General features: G+C 34.0%; 1 protein-coding gene and 1 pseudogene across 2 annotated transcripts in view; one reads left to right on the top strand and one right to left on the bottom strand.

Moving 5' to 3' along the window:
* CNTN5 (contactin 5) overlaps nucleotides 1-26,883 on the top strand; it is a 1,212,510-nt gene that overhangs the window by 772,314 nt on the left and 413,313 nt on the right. The gene's annotated exons all lie outside the window — the stretch shown is intronic.
* On the bottom strand, nucleotides 18,462-22,045 carry LOC306638574 (heterogeneous nuclear ribonucleoprotein A1-like; annotated as a pseudogene). Its single transcript has 2 exons — nucleotides 22,002-22,045; nucleotides 18,462-19,066 (listed from the first exon to the last, which is right to left on the bottom strand). The product of its transcript is annotated as a heterogeneous nuclear ribonucleoprotein A1-like (transcript).

Raw genomic sequence — 26,883 nt, forward strand, 5'->3', positions numbered from 1 at the left:
GCTTTGTCAATCTGATGTGTATTCTATTTTTACCCAAGTAAAGTATAATACAAACACACACTAGAAAACCTTTATAACTTATTTATTGTAAAGTCAACACTTTAATAAATATGACCAGAGATAAGAGCTGGAATCAGGTCAGCAATTCCAAAAGCTGTGCCTTATTCTAATCTCAAACATTTCTCCCAGCCATAAATAACCAGTGTCCTAAATTTAAATCATTGCTTCCTTGAGTTAGTTTATATCATTCACGAGTTCATGTCTGTACTTGGTTTTATGTATTTTGAAAAATCATTGTCACTTTTTAGTGTCTATCCACAGAGTTGCTCTCTATCCTCCGTTTTTATGCAACTCATCTGTTGTAAAACAGGTCATGTGAACTGTAGAGTTTCTCATATTCTGGATTTGAATTTTTTTGGTTGTATACTCGTGGCTTAGTTGAACCTGTTGCCAAATCAGTATTTCCCACAAATTTTTAGCTAGATTCACAGACTTGATACGGCTAAGATTTGATCACCTGGGTGGTGGACTCTTTTTTCATTAGGTAGATGATGCCTGCTGTCTTTCTTTGTGTGATGTAAGTAATGACTGATGTCTACATCCATTAATCTATTACTGGATTTACAAAATGGTTGTATTCTGACTCTGTTGTTTCCTTTCCATTTGTTAATCAAAGGACCTTGATAAAGAGTGATTTCCTTCTAATCTACAGTTGAGCTATTCAGTGGCAGAAATACAGAAATAGCAGGATAAATGCTTGATTTGTTCCCTTTATCATTTTCCAAGTTAACAAATTGCTTCACCTACCTTCTTTGAAGATGAACAATTTACTTGCTAACAAAGGAATTTGTGGAGTCAGAGTGCAATCAATGGAATTTGTTATCCTTTTCGAAGCTTAAAGTTCCTCGTTTTGTGAAGTAAAAGTCTGTTCAAGTTGACTCATGACATCCTTCAGTGTGGCCCTGGTAGTCTTTGCTTCTTTCTTCACTTTTTGGTATGACAAGACCCAAACTTAGAATGAATGGTTGCTCCTAGAAGGTCTGTTTTTTTTCACTGGGAAATGATATTTCAATAGCCCAGTCACATTACTGGAGGTTGCTATAGGGTTGTAAGAATAGAACAACTCAGGATTATATCATACTGACATTTCCAATCCAAGTCCAGTATGATAGTGCATATTACTTCACTTTTTTTTTTTTCCTGGACAGCATCTGTGTCTCCTTTATTTCAATTGAGAATCCTGATTCTAACCATTACCAGGGATGATAAACTAGATCTCTCCAAATAATTCACTTCCTTTATGCCATATTATGAACATGTCTCAGAATAACGGTATTTCTGCCACTCAAATAATTACCGTAATTTTTTCAGATATTGGTTTAAGATTTAGTTCATATATTTGAATCTAGATTTATTCATAAATAGAAACAATTATTAAAGGACTTTTCTGCATGAAGTAGAGCAAATTATCAGGTTTTTATTCTTTTTGGTTATATTATTTTACCCTCTGTATGATTCTTTTATTACCACTGAGTAATAATCATAAATTTTCCCATAGCACTATAAGTAATTAAATGAGGCTAAATATAGTCTTAATATAGTATAGTCCTGCATTATATTGTTATATTGCTGCTGCCATGTTACAACTTACTCAGATATACCTCTCTAATCTCATTTTTTGTATACTAACCTAAATCAGACTATGCCCAGAACTCCACACAGGCATGATATCTCATTGTCTTGCTAAAAGACTGTAAACTCTGCTTTTCTTGAGTAGCTACCTAACACACAGTGGACACTTAGATCCATGCATCTGATACATGAATGACTGAATGAATTATTAAATTCATCCCACTCATATATTAAATGTTAGAAATATTAGCTTAGTTCAATATTTAAAAATCATTATGCAAAACATTCTGTATTTACAAAGTTATTTATCACCCTAGAAAATCAAATCACAAAATTTAACATATTTTTGTTAGATTTCAATTAGTACCACTTATTTCTACCCCTTCAGGCTGGACATTGATAACATAATACCATCACAAAGTTATGAATAGTGAAACTCCCTAATATCCCTAACTGAAGGAGCCTAAGAAGATTTTACATCCTTCTCTGGTTTTGTAACGTATAGTTGCTACTGTCTATTATTATTCAAGCTGAGAGGTCTCTGTACCATGCAGCCAGCATCCATTAGAAAAAAAAAAAAAAAAAAATCTCCTGGCCTCTTAGCTGTTTGTGACCTGTACCTTCATCCCTGTTGCTTCAGTTGTTTTTCTCCTTCTTCTAACCTGTTATTAATACCCTCAGTTCCTAGCTATGTCATTTTGTTTTGACAGACGCCCTGTTATCGGGTGATTAGTATTGTTCTCATCCTGATCCTTAATTTGCAGTGATAGTCTGTGCTCCCTTTTCAGACTACAGTTTTCTAGCTCTATTCCAGGCAACTCATGAGCCCATTCAGCTTCCTTCTCATGGCCCAACCCACAGTATGTAGCTAAAACTGGAGTTTCAGATGTTCTAAAGTACATGTAGGGAAATTGTTAGAATACTCATACATTTATACAGTGAGCATGAGATGTTCAAATTTCTTGGTCATATTATCAGAGGAAAAATTAACCTTCCATTCAGAGATTGAAGTAGAAGCACAAGATAACATATTTTATAAGAGTAGCACTTTATAACTTATTTAACCTGACATATACTATTTCAATATCCCCAAGCCTCGTAGTAACTGTTAATAGAGAAGATTATGCAGTTTTACATAAAATTAGAGACTCAGAGATGTTTAGTAATTTGCAAGTTTACACAGAATTTAAGTGGAAAAATATGACTGAACCCCTTTTTCCCTAGACTGTGATAACTTTTATTCCTTCATCATGAGTTGTGTAATAGTGACCAAACTTCCTAACTTTTGGGTGCCTCAGTTTCTTTTATCCTTTTAAATGATTTTTTTTCTGTCAAAGTGCGTTAACTATGTAAATTGCTCTGAACTCCTAGGGAAAAAAATAGAGCTGTAGGAGTGATAATTAGATGCCATGGTATTATAGATGTTTTTAAATGGAGTTGAAAGGTTCATGGAATAAAATTCTTTCCATATTTTCATTAATATGGATTTTTAATACCCTTTGGAAGTTAACCTGAAAAGTGTACTTCTTCTTTTATAATGCAAAAAAGAACTTTATTCTCATTAAGTCTGAAATTCTGTATAGCAAAGTACTCAAGTTTCATGAAACTCAAAAGGATAAGCAATAGTTTAAAAATACACTTTGCCAGTGGACATATTCATCTCTAATGGAACTACTCAGCAAGATCTTATTGGGAGTAAAAATCTGGTCTTGGCCAAAGTCATTAGAAATTTTGTTTCTAAATTCAGGTCCACTGGATCAACAATGATGTGTCCAAATGAAAAGTAGTTCTGCTCATTTACCCTTTTGAATTTACCAAAATTCAAATTCTTGGGTACTAAATGAAAGACAAGTTCCTTTCTGTAGATACTACCACATTTAAAAACTATAAAAGCAAGGTAATTTTATATTTGCATTTCCAATCAACTATGCAAAATGAGTCAATTTTATGGTTATCTTTCACTGACCCTTATTGTTTTAAAAAGCAGTGCTGTTTTCACAATATGTAGAAAGATCATTTATTACACGTCTGAGACTTGCTTAATTGACTCAATTTCACTTTCAGTTTGTATGCTGTAGTTATGTACGACACTGTAACTTTATAAGGGAATTGGGTTCATACCAAATAGTATCTACATTTGCATTACAGATTTTCAACCTGCCTATTACAATTACCTCAGCTCAATTGAATCTGTTCATATTGCCTATTGACTCTATCAATAATATGTACCTGCTCTATGTCAGTGAAATATAAATTTATTTTTCCATTTGCTATCAAGCTTTTGAAAATGTTCACAAAATTATTATCTTCTATCTTATTACTTTGAAGAGTAGAATTCTGTGACACTGCATGGCTGTAATCTTCACACTGAACAGTCCACATCAGCATAGTCTACCTTAATGATTGCTCATGGAACTTCCTGAGTTCCACGCCAGTTCTTTTCTGTTAAATAAGTAGCATACTTTATACACTATATTAAAATATGATGGCATTTAAAATATAAAGTGGGAAAGAACCTTTAGATGATCTCTTCCAATCCTTTATTTTAGAGGAAAACAGAGATCTAAGAAATTGTTTTTCAAGGTGACAGAGCTTACAGTGAAAGCCCTGAAGTTAGAGTCAAATGACCTGGTTCCTATTTTTGTCCTTTCTTGCTTTCACTTCAATACTGCCTCTCCTATTTGTTTCTTCATACCAAATAGATGGAGCTGATTTTGCTTTGACTAAGGGAAAAGTTACAAATGACATGGAAGAAGAAGACAAAAAAGCAGGAGTGGATTATTATTACACAACTTATATGCTTTCAAATTCTTAACAAGCAAGCTAATGATGATTGACGTGCAGTAGGTGACAGGGTGCTTTGTAAAACAACAGATGATCAAAACCTTAACACACTCTGAGAAACAAAGGTTTTTCTGCTATGAACTAACATTTTGATTACAATTATTTTAAGATAATAATACTTCAAAAAGGGTCTATGATAATGGTTTCTGGTAAAGCACTGGAAAAAATAGAAATTACTGAAATGGAAGAATAAAGTAGGCTTCATAAGTTTAAAAGTAATCCCCCCCCCAAAAAAAAATGAAAAAAAGAAAACACTCATGAAAGTTTTTCTGTACTAGAAAATATTCAATTTTCCCCTTTTACTGATGGTTTATATTATCAGACCAGTTAGCACACAGGGTAGCTTTTAGGAGATGGGAAATTTTGAAACTGGCCAAGACAAATAAACATAAATCAAACCTGACATCCAGAGACTGAGATGCTGAGGATTTAAGAAACTGCTGTCAAGATTAATTCTACCTACATGACTATAGGAACTGTTATGGTTTCTGTTTTTATTTTTCTAGTCGAATCTGTATTTTAATTTAAAAAATACTGCTAGCTATAATTTACTGAGTTTATTTATGTGCTACCTGTGTTGAGTGTTATAAACATATTATTCCATGTAATTCTCATAATAACTTCACAGGAGCTTGTGGAAACTATATAGACATGTACCACATAGGGAAGAGAAAAGGTAAGTAATCTACCCAGGATCATTTAAGTGTGGGGACGGGAATTTGACCCTGGCACATGTAGCAGGAATCCTGTGCTCTTAGGGACCCTTTAGTGGTTTGGTAGCTGAACCTTAGCTTTCAAGAGGAACAGTATTCACTGTCTTAATCTTTTGAAGGATAAAAAATAAATAAACACAAAATGTATTATAGTAGCTAAGACTTCCTTTCAGTGTGATGCCCTGAGTTTCCCTGCTGAGCAGCCAGGTTTCTCTTTTCCTTTCACTGTTTGTAAACTGTTTCATGTCCAGGTGAAGAAAAAATTATACATGCTTAATACATAAAATTTATCCACATACGCACAGCATGTTCCTTATTAATATCTCAAATATTGTCATTGAGATCATTGAAAATATTGTACATCACAGAAAAATATATAACTTAAAATATAAATAGATAATATAGGGTATTTATTCTACCATTGCTCCTATTGATCATCTTTTCCTCTCATGATAAATTTAAGGTTTTCATGTGATATAGGCAGCTAGTCACTGTTTTCACAGTAATACTCATAGAATGATATTAAATATAAATTCTATGAAGAATTGCTGTCTTCCACTTCATTCACATTCTCTTCACTTATAACCAATAAAATGGAAGACAAACAGGACTGGCAATATGTCAGTTAAAAAACCTTCAACATTTTCCAGAGTTTGAGATCCTTTCTTCATGTGAGAGCCTATCTAAAGAGAATAATGTTTGAGCTGTTGGTTAAATTTTACAAACATACTTGAAATTGAGAGCTTATAAAAATATGGGACTGGGACTGTGGCTCAGTGATAGACTGCTTGCCTAGCATGTGTGAGGCACTGGGCTCAATTCTCAGGACCACATAAAAATAAAATAAATAAAATAAAGGTCCATTGACAATTTAAAACTTTTAAAAAATCTGTAAACCAACATCTTGCACAATTTTATAAATTGTCTTTAACCTTTGCTAAATATTTCTATTCTACCCTGATAAATAATCATTTATTTAAATGACCACATTGGAGGATTCCACAGATATTATTATACAATGTTAAAAGTAATAGAAATATCAAGCTTGTTTAAATATAGAAAATATTATTTAAAGGCAAGTAAAAAGTTACATCTAATACTTTAGCCATCTCTTTATGAGGAAGCACAAGATACAACTTTTTAATGCTAAAAGAAAACAAGTGTTATTCTTTGAAAAAACCTTATAAAGCATGTCTTAAAATTGTTATGCTTCATTAGAAGCTGTTATTCAGTGAGAATTAAGGCCAACCATAAAGATACTAAATGATTTTAAGAGAAGCAAACAAGATTTGATTAAATCCTGCAGCAATTATTTAGCACACATCTGTGATTTATCTGAAATTCAGACAGATTGGGCAGTAGCTTAGGCAGGCATGTTCTTGGATTGTTGCAGGTATGATGAGTGAGACTCCTTTGTGCTGACGGCTGTCTAGAAACAGCTGCCGAACACTCGTGTCTGCTCTACACACTGCAGACACTGTAGAACAGGAACACAGTGCATGAAGTGGTTTTTAATTTTCAATAGTTGAATGTAATGATTACACAAAATTCCTGCTCCAAAATTGTTAAATTACATTTAGAAAGGAGAAGGTACTTAGATCCTTAGTAAGTGATTTATGTAAGTATTGTTTTTGAGTTTATACATGAGAAGCCCATGTTACACTTCTTCAGAAAGTTCCTTTAGCTGCACATTAGTTAGACTTTTTAAAAATTTCATTCAAATCTATTATTATGAATTTACAGCATCATTGTTCTCATTATTAATAGTGTATATTATGCCTTAAAGGATTTAAGTGCTATTTTTTAAAAATACAAAACAACTTGACTCTTCAGGTAGTGTGTACTGATTACAATGTCATTATTTTTGAAAGAAAATAAAGAGGGGAAGCTTGCTTGGTAAGTGCTGTATATAAACTAAATCTGTCCTGAGGCAATGATTTTTTTACTGGTACAGAAGCTGCCGGTGCTGGGATTTCGGTCATTACTGTGATTTGTAGGAAAGGTAGCTCTCCCTTCAGCCACGCTTTGCAGAGCTTGCAGTTTATTCAGCTGACTTCCTTCTGAGAGATGCACAGCATTGTCTGACAGATTCCATAGCTTCTGAGTAAGTTACTCCTATCTCATCTTGTTCATCACCGTAGATCACAGTCCCAGCTATTACTGGTGATCAAACATAGCACTGAGTTGATTGCCACTCTGCTGAGCCTGAATGGGAACAGCAGAAGCCTGAGAGATAAGCTCAAATAATGTAGGTTAGCACCAAAATTGTGGACTGGTATTCCACCTGACACAAAGCTGGGAATAATGTACTACTTTAGCAAAAGGGACTGAGGGGGCTGGGAAGGTAAAGACAAATGCTAAGTTTCCATTTCTGAAGATAATTCTAATTGCAAAATGACTTTGTACATAAGGTCGTACCCTTAGTGGTTATGGTTCATGCTTTCAGTATAAGATTTCATCAATAAATGATCTAGGTAATTCCAGGGAGCTATCTTGTTACAAAACCACTGTTCTCATCAAGAAAACATGATTATTGGTGATCTTGTATAAAGTACAATGAACTTCTAAGAGTGGAATCCCTACAACTCAACTATCTATTCTCAGGCACAAGAAAAGAAGAAAAACTGCTTTTAAAAAAATGAGCCTGGAGCAGTCACCAAACAATATGGAAAATGGGCTTGAAAGTAGAAACTATGATCAGTAATGTGTTCAAGAGCTTTGGACCTGCAACAATACTTTCTGAGTAAATCTGAAAACAACTATGAGATAAAGAAAACCCATAACTCACTCATCCCCCTTCAGTGAGCTCCTAGAGGCAATGATTGACCTGGGCACTAGTGTCTTGGTAATATGTTCCTGGTATTCTTTACTAGCAGAAAGCTAATAGTCTCTGTCCAAAAGAAGAGAAAAAAATTCTTATAACACACACACCCTAATCAATCAAAATGCACCTGGTCGATCCAAATAATTTACTTAACAGTCAGTATTTTTTTTCTGTTGGTGTAGTTGTGTATAAAAGTGGAAGGAAGAAGTTTACTGGGAAGCTCCAAAATTGAATCAACCTTCTTTTAAGAATAATATTTCCACATATATTTCATTCTCACCATATGTTTATCAGAAATCACGTTACGTCCTGGTGCAGAAAGTATGATACTGAAAGGTGTGTAGTTCTGGTTCTGTGAAGCAAATAGAAATTCTCTTTTTAGGACAGATGCAGAATATAGGCCTCAGGATTCACAAAAGTTAACATGAAACACATGAACCACCAATCTAACATCACCAATTATAGAGAAAAATGTTAGGAAAAGTAAAAGGTCAATGAGAAAAAAATCAAATTTGTATGCCTAAATCAAACACAAATGTATTCAAATACAAGATATAAAATGACTATGTGTGAAAGGTTGAAAGAAAATAACAATATAATAAAATAGGAACTGAGATGCTATCCAAATTGATCAGAAATTTGAAAAAGAATCAGATATAAACTTCTAATTGAAATACAAGAAATGAATTAAAAAGTATAATAGCCACAGTTTAAGAATAGAAGCATAGAAACAATAGCGAAAGAACAAATATTTCAGGATATATTCTCTGAGAATTTTCCAAAAATCATAAAAATTATGCCACAGATATTGAAGTTATAACATGTGCTGTGCAGCATGAATGAGAAAGAAATACCCACCTGGACACCCTGTGGTGGAGGTGCAGAATGTGTCACAAAAATTTGAAAAACTACAAAGTACCTGCAAAAGAATGATAACTAAACACATTATCAGCAACAATAGAACCAAGAAGATGTGGGATACCATCCTCAAAATAGTGAACAAAATAGCTGCAAACCTAAAATTATCTACTCAGGAAAATCAACAATCACGAAGAGGGGTTTGAAAATTGCAAATAAAAATTGAGTTTAGGATACATTTGATGGCAGAATACAGAAGGTCTCGTTCCTGGCTGCTCCATGCTATGAAACCAAGAAAGAAGACAGGCAGCTTCTTAACAAGGTAGGTGAATAAAAAAAAGGGTAGTGGGGGGTTTTACTGGAATTTAAAACTGCACGTTCAAAGCAGATCAGGGACTCAGGAGGTTGGAGATACTAATATAAGGGAGAAATTCCCGTCAGCATACATTCTGACCAAATCCCCAGCCAGAAGCACCTGCCAAAGCTGTTCCTCCATGAGCAAAGTGGAGTGTTAAGGGGATTAAAGGAGCCCACATCTTTAGGAGGCCTGAGATGTGTCTGGGTATGGAGCATTTAGAGATCAAGGGCATTGCCCAACTAAACTGAAAGGCATGCTGCACAATATCCTTGTGAAGGAAAGAAGCATCATCTCTCCAGGTGGCTTGCAGAGGACAAAGCAAGAAAATATTTAGCAGCCTCAGCACAGGGGCAGGTAGCTAAGGGGGCTGATTACTGGGAAACCCAACTTTGGTCCAAAATACAGGCCCAGTAAACACACTGCACAACATAGAGTGTAGTTAAGTAACCAGGAGAAAATCAAGCATGGAGAGAGGTTTACACAGGGGACAACTGGTCTTGGAAACCCACCCAACTCTAACCTTCCCCCTCCAATCTGACTGCTTGCAGGACCTGCTGGGAGATAATGCATCTGGCTGGGAAACTTGGAAGGGCAAGGGGTGGAAGAGATTGTTTGGAGACTGAACTCAAGACCAGGAAATGAGTGGACCTCATTAGGGGTCCACAGGTGACATAGTGAACTCACAATTGGCTCCACCATCATAGGAGTGGAACTCAGGGGAGACCTTTGGGGTACAGTCTTCCAGCATGGTGATTAATTACTGGGCCCTGGAGGTGGCAGTGATTTAAAATCTCTATATCAATTAGTATTCAGTGAAGAGTCTGGAGTCCCCCTAAACCCAAACCCTATTCTGCATGCTGAATTAACTCTTTCACCCACCAATCCAGGGGGTGGAGCACCACACTCCAGATGACCCCACCTAAAACTGCTGAGAAGAGAAGCTGAGAATCTACTGAACTCCAACAGAAAGAACTCTTTAACTTTTCAATATTTTTTCTCTTTCTTTTTACTTTTTATCCTTTTTCTGTTTAATTGTGACCTTAATGGTTCATGGACATTTATATATACTTGTATTTGGCTTTTTTTTTTTTTTTCTCATTTCTAGCATTTGGTGAATCAGTTTTTCTGAGAAGTAGGATATACAATTAGGATATTTCAATTTTGTTTGATTTTTTAAAAATTATGTCTTAAGTTTTTACTTTATATATGTATATTCCTCTCACCTGTTTCCCTTGATTCTGTCTTTTAACAGCCTACCTCTATAGTTCTTTCACTGTTTCCTTTAAATTTTTATCTCTATCTTCTCTCCTCCTCACTCACAATCACCAGATCTTATATCACTTCTGTTTTCTCCCTGTCCACCCTTTGAAATTGTGAAGCCATTTGCAAACCTGCTGTTTTTATTGTAGGCAATAACTGATTATATCACTTCTGTTTATTGTGATAATTAACACTGTAGATCTCATACTAGGAACTATTTCATTTAATGATACCTATTGTTTGCATTGGTTGTTATTACTTGTCTCCCCATAAACAGTATGCTACTGGAAACCTTCAGGGATACTCTAAGTCCACAGGGTAGAAACTCCATTGCTTCAGATACATACTCCAATAACAGAATCTGTTGACAGCACAGGGGAAGAAATGCAAGAGAAGGAGTTTAGAATGTGCATATTAAACTGATTTGTGAAGTAAAGAATGGTGTAAGGAGTGAAATCAGAGAAAAAATACAGGAAGTGAAAGATCACTTTAATAAAGAGATTCTGAAAAAAAAAAAAAACCAAGCAGAAATCCTTGAAGTGAAGGAATCAATGAGCCAAATTAAAAATTCAATTGAAAGCATCACCGACTGACTAGATCACTTGGAAGACAGAGTTTCAGGAAATGAAGACAAAATATATAATCTTGAAAACAAAGTTGACAATGGAGAAAGGATATTAAGATGCCATGAAAGGAACTTGTAAGAAATATGGATAACCTGAAAAGACCAAATCTAAGATTTGTGGGGATAAATGAAGACTTGGAGACACAAATGAAAGAAATGCACAATATTTTCAGTGAAATGGTATCAGAAAATTTCCCAAACCTGAAGAATAAAGTGGAAAATCAAATACAGGAGGCTTAAAGAACCTAAATGTACAAAATTACAACAGACCCACAGTAAGATACATTATTATGAAAATGCCTAACATACAAAATAAGGATAGAATTTTAAAGACTGATAGAGAAACACATCTGATTATGTTTAGAGGGAAACCATTCTGGATCTCAGCTGAATCTCTCAACGCAGACCCTCAAAGCTAGGTGGTCTTGGAATAATAAATACCAAACTCTGAAAGAAAAGAGATGCCGACCAAAAATATTATACCCAGCAAAATTAAGATTCAGAACTGATTTTGATATAAAAACCTTACATGATAACAAAAGTTAAAAGAATTCATAACTAGAAATTCTATACTATAAAACATACTCAATAAGATATTTCTTCAAGAAGAAATGAAACATAAAAGTAAAAACAAGCAAAGGGAGAAGGAACTACCCTAAAAGCAGTGAAACAATGGAGAGATTAATTCAAATTATAAACCAGAAATAAATCAAAATGAAAGAGAATAAAAATCATATCTCAATAATTACATTGAATATAAATGGCCTAAACTCATCAATCAAAATACATAAACTGGCAGATTGGATTAAAAAATAAGACCCAATAATACGCTGTCTCCAGGAGACTCACCTCATAAGCAAAGACATCCATGGACTGATGGGAAAAAACATATTATTCACATGGCTCTCATAAGGAAGCAGCAGTTACTATCTTCAGATAAAGTGGACTTCAAGCCAAAGTTAATCAGAAGGGACAAGGAAGAACATTTCATACTGCTTAAAGGAATTATACATCAATAAGACATAACAATTGTCAACTTTTATGCCTTGAACAATGGAGCATCAAAGTATATCAAACAAACCCTTCTCAATTACAAGAAACAAATAGACCACAACACAGTAATACTGGGTGACTTTAACATACCTCTCTCACCACTGGATAGATTATCCAAATAAAAATTAAATAAGCTATAGAAATATATATATATATTTATATATATATATATATATATATATATACAATTTCATCCATCAAGAACTAAATAAATGTTCTTCTGAGCAGCACATGGATCCTTCTCTAAAATAGACCATGCCTTAGGCCACAAAACAACTCTTAGCAAATACCAAAAAGAAAACCAAATAGAGATAATATCTTTCATCCTATCAGATCATAATGGAATGAAATTAGAAATCAATGATAAAATCAAAAAATAGAAGCTACTCTAACACCTGCACTGAATAACACAGTATTGAATAATGAATGGATAGCAGAAGAAATCAGGAATAAAATTAAAAATATACCTAGAGGTAAATGAGAATAACAATACAATATTTCAAAATCTCTGGGACACTACACAGACAGTGCTAAGAGGAAAGTTCATTGCATTGAGCTCATTCATTAAAAGAATAGAAAATAGACAAATACATTACCTTAGTATTACATTTCAAAGTCCCAGAAAAAGAAGAACAAATCAACAACAAAACCAGTAGAAGACAAGAAATAACTAAAATTGGAACTGAAATAAGTGAAATGGAAACAAAAGAAACAATCCAAAAAATTGACAAAATAAAAAATCGGTTCTTCAAAAAAATCAATAAAAGTGATAAACCCAAAGCCATGCTAACCAAAAGAGAAAACTCAAATTCCTAAAATTGGAGATGAAAACAGAAATATCACAACAGACATTACTGAAATAGAGAAGATAATCAGAACTTATTTTGAAAATTTATACTGTAATACAATATAAAATCTTGAAGACATCAACAAATTTCTAGAGACATATAACCTACCCAAATTGAATCAGGAGAACATAGAAAATTTAAACAGATCAATTTCAAGCAATAAAATTGAAGATGCCATCAAAAGGCTACAGACCAAGAAAAGCCCAGAACCAGACAGATTCTCAGCTGAGTTCTACCAGACCTTCAAAGAAGAATGAATACCAATCTTCCTCAAATTATTCCATGAAATGGAAAAGGAGGGAACACTTCCAAACTCATTCAATGAAGCTAGTATCACCCTGATACCAAAACCAGACAAAGACACATCAAAGAAAATTTCAGACCAATATCCCTGATGAACATAGATGCAAAAATTCTTAATAAAATACTGGTAAATCACATACAAAAACATATTAAAAAGATAGTGCAGCATGATCAAGTGGGGTTAGTCCCAGGAATACAAGGTTGATTCAAGATGATGTGATGTTCATCACATCAATAGACTTAAGACAAGAATCCCATGACTAACTCAATGGATGCAGAAAAAGCATTTGACAAAATACAGCATCTCTTCATGTTCAAAACACTAGAAAAACTAGGAACATAAGGAATACACCTCAACATTGTAAAAGGCATATATGCTAAACCCAAGACAAACATTATTCTAAATGGATAAAAATCAAAAGCATGCCATCTAAAAACCAGAACAAGACAGGGAAGCCCTATTTTATCACTTCTATTCAACCCAGTCCTGAAAACTCTAGCTAGAGCAATTAGAAGAAAGAAATTAAAGGGATACAAATAGGAAAAGAAGAAATCGAACTTACCCTATTTGCTGATAACATGATTTTACAGAAGATCCATAAAACACTACCAGAAAACTTCTAGAACTCATAAATGAATTCAAGAATGTGGCAGTATATAAAATTAACACCCATAAATCATGTTCCTATATATTATTGATGAATCACTGAAAGAGAAATTAGGAAAACTATCCCATTAACGATAGCCTCAAAGAAAATAAAATATTTGGTAATCATTCTAGAAAGAGAGGTGAAAGACCTCTACAATGAAAATTACAGAACACTAAAGAAAGAAATAGAAGAAAACCTTAGAATATGGAAAGATCTCCCATGTTTTTAGAGAGGCACAATTAATATTATCAAAATGGCCATACCACCAGAAGCACTATACAGATTCAATACAGTTCCTATTAAAGTTCCAATGACATTCTTCATAGAAACAGAAAAAAGCAGTCATTAAAATCGTTTGGAAAAATAACAGGCCCAGAATAGTCAAATCAATCCTCAGCAAGAAAAGTGAAGCAGGAAGCATCTCAATACCAGACCTTAAATTATACTACAGTTATAATAACAAAAATGGCATGGTATTGGCACCAAAACAGATATTGAAAATCAATGGTACAGAATAGAAGACCCAGAGACAAACCCACATAAATAGTTACCTCATACTAGACAAAGGTGCCATAGACATACATTGGAGAAAAGATAGCCTCTTCAACAAATAGTGCTAGGAAAACTGGAATCATATGTAATAAAATGAAATAAGACTCCTATCTCTCACCCTGCACAAAAGTCAAAGTGGATCAAGGACCGAGGCATTAGACCAGAGACCCTGTACCTGCTTGAAGAAAAACTTGGTCCAAATTGCCATCATGTTGGCTTAGAAACCAAATTCCTCAACAGGACTCCTAAAGCACAAGAAGTAAAATCAAGAATCAATAAATGGGATTGTATTAAACTAAGACTCTTCTTCACAGCAAAGGAAATTATCAAGAACATGAAAAGAGAACCTACAGAATGGGAGAAAATTTTATCTCTAGGATACATAAAGAACTCAACAAACCTAATCCCCCCCGCAAAAAAAAAAAAAAAGCAATAATGGAAAAGGACCCAAACAGCCCATTCACAAAAGAAATGTGAATGCTCAACAAATACATGTAAAAATGTTCAACATCACTATCAATTAGAGAAATGTAAATGAAACCTGCACTGAGATTTTATCTCACTCCAATAAGAATGGCAATTATCAAGAATACAAGTAACAATAAATGTTGGTGAGGACGTAGGGGAAAAGTACACTCATATGTTGCTGGTGGAACTGCAAGTTGGAGCAGCCACTATGGAAAGCAGTATGGAGATTCCTCAGAATTCTTGTATTAGAACCACTATTTAACCCAGTTATCCCACTTCTCAGTATATACCCAAATGACATAAAATCAGCATACTACAGTGATGCAGCCACATCAAAGTTTAAAGCAGCTCAATTCACAATAGCTAAGCTATGGAATCAACCTATGTGCCCTCCAAAAGATGAATGGATAAAGAAAACATGGTACATATTCAAAATGGAATACTACTCAGCCAGAAAGAAGAATGAAATTATGGCATTTGCTGGTAAATTGATGGAATTGGAGGCTATCATTGCTAAGTGAAATAAACCAATACCAAAGAAGCAAAGGCCAAATGTTCTATCTGATATGCAGATGCTCATTCGCAACAGTCAGAGGAGTAGGGAGGGAGGAGTGAAGATTCACCAGATTTGATAGGGATAAAGAGGGGAAAGGAGGAGGTATGAGAATGGGAAAGACAGTAGAATAAATTGGAAAAAACTTTCCTGTGTTCATATGTGACTACACAACCAGTGTAACTCCAAGTCGTGTACAACCACAAGAATGGGAAGTTATACTCCATGTGTGTATGATATATCAAAATACGTTCTACTGTCATGAGTAACTAAAAAGCACAAATAAAAAATTAAGCTTACCACAAGTAGTTATTTTAACTACAGAAAGGATTAAAAATAGATTTCAGAAGAAAATATGTGTTCTCAGAATAAATATCTAAGATTCAGGAAGAAATGGTGAGCAGGATATGAGCAAATTGGTGAACCGGTAAATGTACATTTTTGTATAAAGTCATATATTATTTTTGGAATTAGACAATCGACTAAAAGATGAAAGAATGGGAAGAAAATAAGATTATAAAAAAGACTTTAAAATGAAAATAGAAAATATATGCAATTCCAAGTCTAAAACAGAAATAGAAAGATACCATGAACATGTTTGTCAACAAAATTGAACATTTTCTTAAAATTCCTTAAAAAATGAAAATAATACAACCCTTACTAAAGGAAAAATGAAAAGTTAAGTAGTTAACTATGAATGTTAAAATTGTTAAGTCAAAACATTCCTAATGTTTTGTATCAAGTCATTGTGATTATATATCAATTCCACAGAACTTGTAAGGAAAAGATCTCTAGGAAAACAAGTATCTAAATTAAATATTAACATATTCATCTACAGAAATCATCTCTAATAACTTTAATAATTAAAAGTCAAAGTATAAAATGGTTTAGAACATACTTATTCACCTTGAATGAGGGAAAACTGAAATACTTTTAAATTGCAGTGTACTAATTGCAGTGAAATTGAAAATATTTTTAAGTTAAACTCCAACATAAAGAGAATTGTACATACAAGCCAAAATCTTGGAAAACAAACACATATAAATGACAAAAGATTAGAAATAAGCATATATAAATTATATCTACAAATTAATCTAAATATAAGTATATACATGTGTATATATACTATGAAATAAAAAAAATAATACATACTAATAGGGATTCACCTAAGATAAAAAGACATAAAAATGCTTACATTTAATAATTAGATTCAAATTAAAATAAATCCATATTAGGCTGGGTGTGGTGGTCCATGCATATAATCCTAGTAACTTGGCGGGTGGAGACCTGAGGATTGCAAGTACAAATCTAGCCTTAGCAAATTAGAGAGGCTCCAAGCAACTTAGTGAGAACCTGTCTCAAAATGAAAAATAAATGAAAAGGTCAGTGGATGTGGCTCATGTTTAAGTGCCCTGTGCTCAAACCCCCCCCCCAAAAAAAAAGAAATAAGAAAAAAAAAAACACCACATTATACACATTATATACTATTTTTATGCCCAATAAGTTGTCGAAATGTTGAAATCGCATAATGTTAATTGTTGGAGTGGTGTGGGTTGAGAACACATGGACAGTTACTGGTAAAATTCTTTGGAAAAATATTAAGAGACAGGTAAGAAAGTGCTCATCCTAGCTTGGATGTATTAATTAATAAGCTAGTAATGACACAGATACCCATTGATAGAAAAATAGATAAAGTACATTCAAAAAATGGAATATTTTATAGCAATAAACATTAATGAACCAAAATACTTATGACAGCATAAAAGAAACTTACAAATATAGCATTATGTGAAAACAAGTTGCAACCTACTTTATGATACCAATTTAATAAAATTCAAATTCATAGAATTTATTTAAAGTCATCATATGGGCCTTTTTAAAGGAAGAAATGATAAGCACAAAACCCAAAATATTGAAAGGAGGTGAAATAAATACAAAAAGAAAGGAAGGGTCAGGAATAAAATAGCTTAATCATACTAGTGAAACCAACTAGTGCTTGGTTTGTGAATATTCATTTAAATTTTTCATAATAATTATGTTACATAAATTATTTTTACTATACCAAATATCATGCAATTAATATATAATTTATATATCATAAAATTCATTTATTTAGACATTCATATGAATTGGCAATGGACCTCCACATTCTCTCAAGTTTTCACTAGGGCAGTCAATACCATACCTACCCAGGCTCTCACCATGTTTTTAATTTTTTTTAAACACACATTTATTCACTATCATGATCAGACTATTACATTTAGCAATCAACAGCATGGGTACAAACAAAAGTCTACATTTAAACTCTTTGTTGGAAATGCTTTATACTTTCCACAAAAAAGAAACTAAAATAACCTGTTATACAATTAGTCACAAATACAATCCTTGAGTTTTATTGCCCATACACATTAAGTATTGTCTAAACCATGTCTTCTTGGTAGTAGGCCCTGCCACCACTGTGCTTGACTGAGTTCACAAACCTGTTATAACCCGTAGCTTCCCTGTCACTTATCTAATTCTCCTCTCCTGCTAAACTTTGTTTCCTGGAAGTATTAAAACCTTCTGCCACTACCATAGCTACTGCTGCTGCTGGAACCACCATATCTGCCTTGGTTTCACGGTTTGGCAAAGTACTGGCCTCCACCAACATAAGGTTCAGAGCTTTTGCCTCCTAAGTTTCCACCCTTCATGGGTCCAAAATTTGATGATGGCTGTAATTGCCAAAATCACTGTAGCTTCCACCACCTCCAAAATTGCTTCCATCGTTATCAAATCTATTGTAGCCATCCCGGCTGCCACCATATCCAGTGCCACCAAAGCCACCATGACCACTGAAGTTTCCTCCACAACCAAAATTGTCATTTTCACCAAAACCACCTCCGTGACCACCACCCAAGTTTCCAAAACCACTTTGACCTCTTTAACTAGATGAAGCACTAGCCATCTCTTGCTTTGAAGAGGGCTTTCCTCACTTCACAGTTGTGCATTTACAGTATGGTATTTTTGAATGACAATCTTATGCACAGAGTCATGGTTGTCAAAAGTTACAAAAGCAAAGCCCTCTTTTTTCCAGTGCCTGGGTTAGTCATGATTTCAATAACTTCAGTTATCCCATGCTGTTCAAAATAATCTCATAGGTGACGTTCTTCAGTGTCTTCTTTAATGCCACCAACAAAGTTCTTTTTCACAGTTAAGTGGGCCCCTGGTCTCTGAGAATCTTCTCTTGAGACAGCGCTCTTTGGTTCCACAACTCTTCCATCCACCTTGTGAGGTCTTGCATTCATGGCTGCATCCACTTCCTCCACAGTGGCATAAGTGACAAACCCAAAGCCCCTGCAGTGCTTGGTGCTTGGTTCTCTCATTACCACACAGTCTGTGAGCGTTCCCCATTGCTCAAAATGGCTTCTAAGACTCTCGTAAGTTGTTTCAAAGCTCAATCTTCCAATGAATACCTTCTGCAGCTGTTCGGGCTCTTTAGGGGACTCTGATTTAGACAGGACAGCAGTAGGGAGAGACTTTAAGATGCTTTCTCAGCAACATCCACAGGCAGAAAGGAGTAAGCTAATGAATGTATCCCCACCATGTTTCTGACCATCGATATGGCCTCTACTGTTAAGACCAGAGAGAATCATTGAAGAAGTTTATTAGAGATAGTAATTCTCCAAATGTGAACTGAGTTTTATAAATTGATTAAAAACTTAATCCAGTGTGAGGAAGTATTGCATAATGATTGAGAACGATGGCCAAAATTTTTTTTATTCAAATCCCAGATCTGCAACTTACTAGCTGAATGTCCTAGGAAATGTCATTTTCGTAAGGCTCAGTTTTCTACTTTCTAACGTGTGGCTCACAGTAGCTGTTCCCTCATTAAGCTACTCTTAGGATGAAAGGAAATAATGCATATAAATCTCTGAGCACAGTCCCTAACATATATTCATGCTGAATAGATGTAAATATCACTATTTTCATTCCATGGATCAATCTGTCATATGAGTTAAATGCTTACTCTTTGATTTTCCCAGATTTCTAAAGAGAAGAAATGGGAAGCTGTAATGTTTTCATTTTTGTTTTCAATTAACTCTACTTGACATGGTTGAAATGTTGATATGATTCTATAAATGTATTAATTTAGGTGACTCAGAAGAGCACAGATTAAAAAATACTGACAGTCACCTGAGGACAGTAAGCTGCTTAATGAGACTGTGGTGCTGGTGACAACATGGCAGGGTACCATTGAGGAAATGTCTCTGGCATCCTGAAAGAGAGAAGGTATAGGTTTACTTTTCTTCTGAGATAAAAAATACTGAATCTGAATCACATTTATTAAACTGATTCTTTCTTGGGAGTAAGGTGTTAGCAATGAGCAGCATCCTATGGAAGAAAGCATGTGAAGGGCTCATAGAAATCAAGGAAAGAAATATCTTACTACCCAAAACACAAAATATACATAAGCCCATTTGGATGAATATAAACTACTGAAAAAAAATGACTACACAGGGGAGAATAAACAAATTTCCCATTCCAAAGTCCAAATAGTTTGTGAAAAAAATGCCACCCTCATGGAGGTGGAGTGAAACTTTACTACCTAAGTGTAGACTGTAGTTAGTTCTTTCCAAACTGCACAGTATGGAAAGAGAAGAAATAGGCGATTTTACAGAGACTCTGACAAATACACTCTGAACTAGAAGATCAAAATCAGCATCGGAGTCTCATGGTGCTAATGTGTATCCTTGATATACTGTGGTCAAAATGGTACATTACCTCTGTTATCTTCCTTCTCAAAACCCATAACCCCAGTCAAACTGTCAGAAAAATGTCATACAAATCCCATTTGAGGGGCATTCTACAAAATTCCCTATCAGTGCACCTCAAAACTGTCCAAATCATCAAAAGCAAGCAAAGTCTGACTTAAGAATATAACATGGTTGTCCTAGATGGGATATTGGAGCAGAAGAATTATATTAGGTCAAAACTAAGGAAAGTTAAATAAGCTGTTGACTGGTTAACAACCCTGTGTAGATACTGCTCCACTAATTTTGACAAGTCTAGCATACTAACGTAAAAATAATAATAAGGGAATCTGGGTGTAGACAGTGTGGTAACATTTGTTTCCATCTTCTCAATTTTCCTGTAAATCTCAAACCATTCTAAATTTTTAAAGTTTATTTTACAAAACAAGGTAAATGCTAAATTTATGGTAGGGGCATTAAGTGCTGTGTCCAAAGGAAGAATAAGTCTTTTCAGCTGACAGTTTAAGCAAAGATTGCTTGGAGGTGGTAGGGACTGAATCCAGTACTAAAATATGAAAATTGGCAAACTCTTAAATTTCAGAAGGACTTTAAGCCAAGAAAGTCCCTTTTTTTCATGGTAAAATCTCTAATAGAAGCAAGGAATACCAAGGTGTTGCTTTTCTGCCCCAACTGTATATTAACTCACTTTTAAAATATGCTAATAAAATAGAAAGGGTTCTTATTTGGCAGTATCCTAAGTTAAATAATCTTCCAAGATAAAACAAAAGTGATTATTTTCATGAGCAAATAGTAGCTGGACAATTCAGATCACATTAAATTTCTGAAATATTTTAAATCTCTCCTCTGGCTGAACAGTAATGTAAGAAAATGTAGCAACAAGAGCACTTACTAGCTTGCTGATAGCATCTGACTAATATATTTCTTTGCTCCAAAAAAATTATTAATCACCTACTATATGTCAGATATCTAGTTTTAGACACAGAGAATACAATATTAAAGTATAGGAGTCTCTTACAAGCTAATGCTCTGGTGTTCTTATCAGGGTGTTGTGGTAAGGTCAAAGTGAGACATGGGCCCATAAGTCAGATTCTTTTTTTCCTTATAATTAGTTTGAATCTGAATGTCTCCACTTAAATAAAATAAAACATATGCTAATATAGTTCTAATAATAACATTTGTACCATTCTATCCATTCCTGAACATTGAGCTATCCAATATCACCTTATCTTTAAATATGTATATCTGTATGCGAGGGGAGTATAAACACACACATATAAACACACAGAGATTTTGTAATCTACTTGACTAGAGCAGATAATATGTTGTGTCTTTTTAAAAGTATGTTTGACTTTACATAGTTTAATCATTTGAGACTAAGGTTCAAAAGAGAGAGCATCCCACCTTTCTCTGGGGTTTGTGCATCTCTGACCACTGCCTTGCCAGGGTTTTGTCCAGGAGGGAGCTACTGATGTCCTTACTGCCAGCTGATGGCCTTCTGCTATTAAGAGAGATAAGAAACAAAATTACCTCTTCCTGCTGGGGTTGCTATAGTGACTGTTGGACCTGCCATTCTATCTACTATCTAATGAATGGTATGTAGGTTTTCTGAGAGTCCAAATTTAGTCCTTATGGTAGCATATTTCCCATTTCAGTTTGCTTCATTTATCAGTAAACTTTTCAGTGTCTACAAGGCAAATGACCTTTCTTACCTTCTCTTCTCAAGAAGTAAGGTGTTAGACTCAGCAATATCCATCATCAAAATATCAAGAGATTAACTTCGATGTTGTTAATCAATCTCTGTTCAATCTAGAGGCTTATAACAGTGCTTGTCATTAATATGATTTGATTAACTTTGGGTAACAAAACTGGGAATGAGAAAAGAGAAAAGAAAAAAAAGCTGAAGAGTTTCAAGTTTTATAGACTTTTTTCTTTAGAAATTGTGTTTATTCTTTTACAAATATAATCAAAACTAAAAAATACTAAAAGAATTCTCAGTGTATTTTGACAGGTACTGGCAACAAGAAAAGAAGGAATTCACAGCAGCTAGATCATTAACTCTTGGAAGCAATGTTCATATATGGACAGTGAAAATTCTTACTAGTTATTCCTTGAAAAGTCTTCCAGTATACAAGAAAATCACCAACGATTAGGTAAAAAAAATATACAAAGTCTGGCTATAATTCTAATGCTATGATGATTTGATAACCCAATGCCAGAGCGTGGAGAAGTTTATATGAAATAAGCTACATGGTGTTGGATTTAGAAACAGCTGAATTTTACTTCAGGAAGCAGAGCAGCCTGCTTATAGGAATGAGAGGTGGGGTATGAAAAATGGTGGAATGGGGTAAATATCATTACCCTATGTACAGTTATGATTACACAAATGGTATGAATCTACATCGTGCACAACCATAGAAACAAAAAGATGTATCCCATTTGTGTATAATGAATCAAAATGCAGTTTGTAAAAAAAAAAAAAATTTAAAAAAAGGAAGATAGAAAGTCCTGTTCCTTGCTCAAGGCATGACTTCAGATTGTTAGTACTGCATTCAGAATCAACAGAGTCTTCTTCTCTACCTATGCCAAGAATTTTAAAAAGTGTCTATCTGGGATCTCTTATAGACACATAAGGTAAAAAAATAGAGGTGATCTTGGGGGCCTGGGTACATTGCATCTGAATTTTATAATTCCAGTGAATAAGCTGCACTGAATCTTATAAACCCTACATGATCTACACATTCAGCTCCTCTGTCTTTTATTTTGTTTTGTTTTATTTTATTTTATTGGTAAGGATGATTGAACCCAAGGGCTCAAACACTGAGCCACATCCCCAGCCCTTCATATTTTTATTCAGCTTCTCTTTTGACTTATTTTGTCTTTAATAATGGCATCGTATGTGTGATATTATAGCAAATTCAAAACAAAACACTTTCTCTAATATACAGGGTAGAAAGAGGGAATCAATATAAAAACTTAAAAACAAAATATATGACAAAATTTAGATCAAGCATGCCAACTGTAATGATATTAATCTGTTAAGATCCAGACTCTCAAATTATTAACAGTTTAATATATGCTATTTATATTTATAGTTGCAAAAAGAATATTTTAAAATATAGGCAAAATATATTCTGACAGTAATTATGGCAGATATGCCTACTTGTAATGTTAGACAAAGTACAAACAACAGACATTCATTCACTGAGTTCTCCTTATGGGTTAAATGTTCTTTGAGATTCTGGGGATATAGAAATATGTGCATTTCATATAATTGTAGGCAACACATATTTAATAAAAATAAGTGAATTAAAAAAAAACAGAACTCCTATTATTTAGTAAACATCCTAGATGCTGGATATAAGGATGAATATGCTACTGCTTCATATAAAATGATAGTAACTAACATTTATTGAGGGTTCACTATAAGCATTTCATATTTTATAGGCATTATCCATTTTGAGGTATATATGATGTTGATGAGGAGGAGGATTATATAGATAAGCAAACTAAGGTTTGCTCAGGTTCACATGGGTTAAGTGGAAGAAAAAAATTCTGACCTTTGTCTTTTTGATCCTAAAAGTCAAATCATACTTTTTAAATATCCTATCCCTCCAAAATGACTTTAACAGACAAAATAGAATAGTCATCAACTCTATAACAGAACGCTCATTGATTCAGCCTTTCTGTTCCTCCTAACTTCAATGAATCAGATCAAGGATCCTCTCCCTGGCTTGCAAGCCAAAGGTTTTCTTTTGTACATTTGAGAGTGCTTGAGAAATTTAAAAGAATAGTACTTTATAATGTAAAAATTACTTGACAGTATGTACATAATATCCTCATCTTTCCTTTTGACCTCTGAAGCTTCATTCACTCTCTGACCTTTTATAAAAAATGTCTGGCTAACCTTGAACTAGATTATGATGCCTCTCAGCAATGTGGGCAATGCACAGGCCATAACTGATGCACAGAAAAATTTGTTTAGTAAATAGACATAGCCCAGCACAATTCCTGGGAACTATTTTCTTGCACTTCAATACAAAGAACTGGAGCAACTAGAAAACAGAAGCAAAAATCAAAATATTACTAATATGTTGGGCTGAGTTCAATATAAAAACAAATATCATTCTCAACAATTTCTTCACATAAGTGATGAAAATTCCACAAATATAGTTTATTTTGAATAAATTATTAAAACATGTTTTTTGTCTTGTTAAAAATTCTCTAGTTTCATGGACTTAAACCATGTAGGAAGGTAATAACTTGTGAGATATATCCAATTCAATTTGTAACAACTGCCTTAGTGTGTATTTATTCATACATTTATTCAACAACTAATCATTGAATACATTGTGAATGACCTGGTTTCCGAACCTAAATAATTTCATGTTCATTTTTTCTCACAATTGATATGCAGCACAATATATAATTTGCTGTACACAGTAAATGGTATTCTCTCTAAATTTTGAATATTATCCATTATGTATTAGTTCAACCTAAACAAATATTTTTAAAAATTCTGGAGAAAACTGAATGATAAAAGAGAAACAATGGTCCAAGGACAGAGGGAGATTTGCTCTAAGCCACCACATGTTTTTGTCTGAGATACAAGAGAGGTTGAAAATTGATCATTAGTCAACTGGGTTATGAAATAAAGCATCTTTCTAAGACTTTTTAATTAAACAAGCTGTAAATTATTTAAACAGAACTGTTATGATTATAGCTTTTATCAGAAAAAATGCAAATTGTCAGTTTTTGATTTGACTGTACAATAGCAAATATGCTAAGGAATCAAGAAAATGAGTCATTGTCATCTTAACATTTATTTGGAGACCAGAATTGTTGTTAAGTGCACTGAAATACAGAAGTTGAAAGCAAATTTAGAAGAGCAAAACACTCAAGCATACCTATTAGTGATGATGGAAAATACTGGTATAACTAAAGTAAAATCAAAAGATACCATTACAGAGATCCTCATACAATTTGGGACTGGATTTGATTTAGAAGGGAAAACCCTATAGCTTTACTAAAATATGCATTGCTCAAATGGAAAATTAAAATTTTATATTCACAACCAAAGAAACTATCTTAAAAATCTCACCAGTGATTTGTTTTTCATTAGATACATGAAAAAGAAATAATTGGTCTAGAGGAGCTATTCTGTATAGGTGACAGTGGAGGTTAAATTTGCCTGGAAGAGTACAAACACATATGGCAGAAAGGAATTCCTAAAGGACAGTGTGATGAGTACCATCTCCCTTGGTCAGAACAACACTGCTAGCTCTGAAGGTATGGTAGTTTCCCAGAAAGTTATAAACATTAATGGGGTACCATCTAATGTCCAATGCAAGAATACATAGTATAAATTGCATAATGTTTAAATCAGGTTAAACAAATTTATCCGTGGTGAAAGCTTTGAAAATCCTGTCTTCTACTTTGGAAATGTATAGTACATTATTATTGTCGATCCTCACCATACTGTGCAATAGTCCTCAGAGACTTGCTCCTATGAAATTCAGTCCCCCTTGCTCAATCTTTCCCTATCCTTTCCACTCTGGCCACCAGTCTACTTGCAACTTTTATAAGAACAATATCTTTAGATTCCACATATTAACTGTCTTCCCGTGCCTGACTTATTTCACTTAGTGATCCCCGATTCCATCTGTTGTCACAAATGACAGGATTTCATTTTTTATGGGTGAATACTCTTCCATTTTTTATTTGTATCCTGTATTCGTGATCCATTCATCAGTTGATAGACACTTTGGTTGTTTCGATTTCTTGGCTAGAGTGAGAAGTACCACAATGAATGTGGGAATGCGGATGTCTCTTCAATACGCTGATTTCATTCCCTCTGGTTATATTCCCAGTAGTGGGATTTATGGTTCCTATGGTAGTTCTATTCTTAATTTTTTGAGGAACCTCCATACTGTTTCCATCACAATTGTACTAATTTACATTCCTACCAACAGTGTGCAAGGGTTTCCTTTTTTCATATCTTTGCCAGCACGTGTACGTATTTGGTCTTTTTGAGAGGAGCCATTCTTACTGGGGTGAGATGCTATCTTAATCGTGGTTTTGGTTTTCATTTCCCAGATGATTAGTGATATTGAGCAGTTTCTTAATGTACTTGTTGGCTGTTTGTATGTTTTCTTTGAGAAATTTCTCTTTTGACCTGTTGCCCATTTTTAAAATCAGGTTATGTTTGGTTGTTACTGTTGTTGTTATTTTTGTTGAGTTTTTGGAGTTCCTTATAAATTCTGGATATCAACTCCTTGTCTGATGTATATCTAGCAATATTAAATACCATTCTGTAGGTCCTCTCTCATATGTTCTTAGCTTTATAGAATCTTTTGAGTTAGATGTTTTTTCATTTGTGTATTTTTGCTTTGGGGGGCTTATCCATAACATTTCCCCTATCTTTTCTCCTAGTAGTTTCATGGGTTACATTCAAGTCCTTAATCAATTTTGAGTTTATCTTTGTAACTTGTAAGGGATAGAAATCTAATTCATTCTTCTGCATGTTGATGTCCAAATTTCCCAGCACCATTTTTTGAAAAGACCATTGTGTTTTTAGCTCTTTGTTGAAATCAG

The sequence above is a fragment of the Sciurus vulgaris genome (assembly GCF_902686455.1).
Source record: "Sciurus vulgaris genome assembly, chromosome: 11".
In the NCBI taxonomy this organism is placed as follows: domain Eukaryota; kingdom Metazoa; phylum Chordata; class Mammalia; order Rodentia; family Sciuridae; genus Sciurus; species Sciurus vulgaris.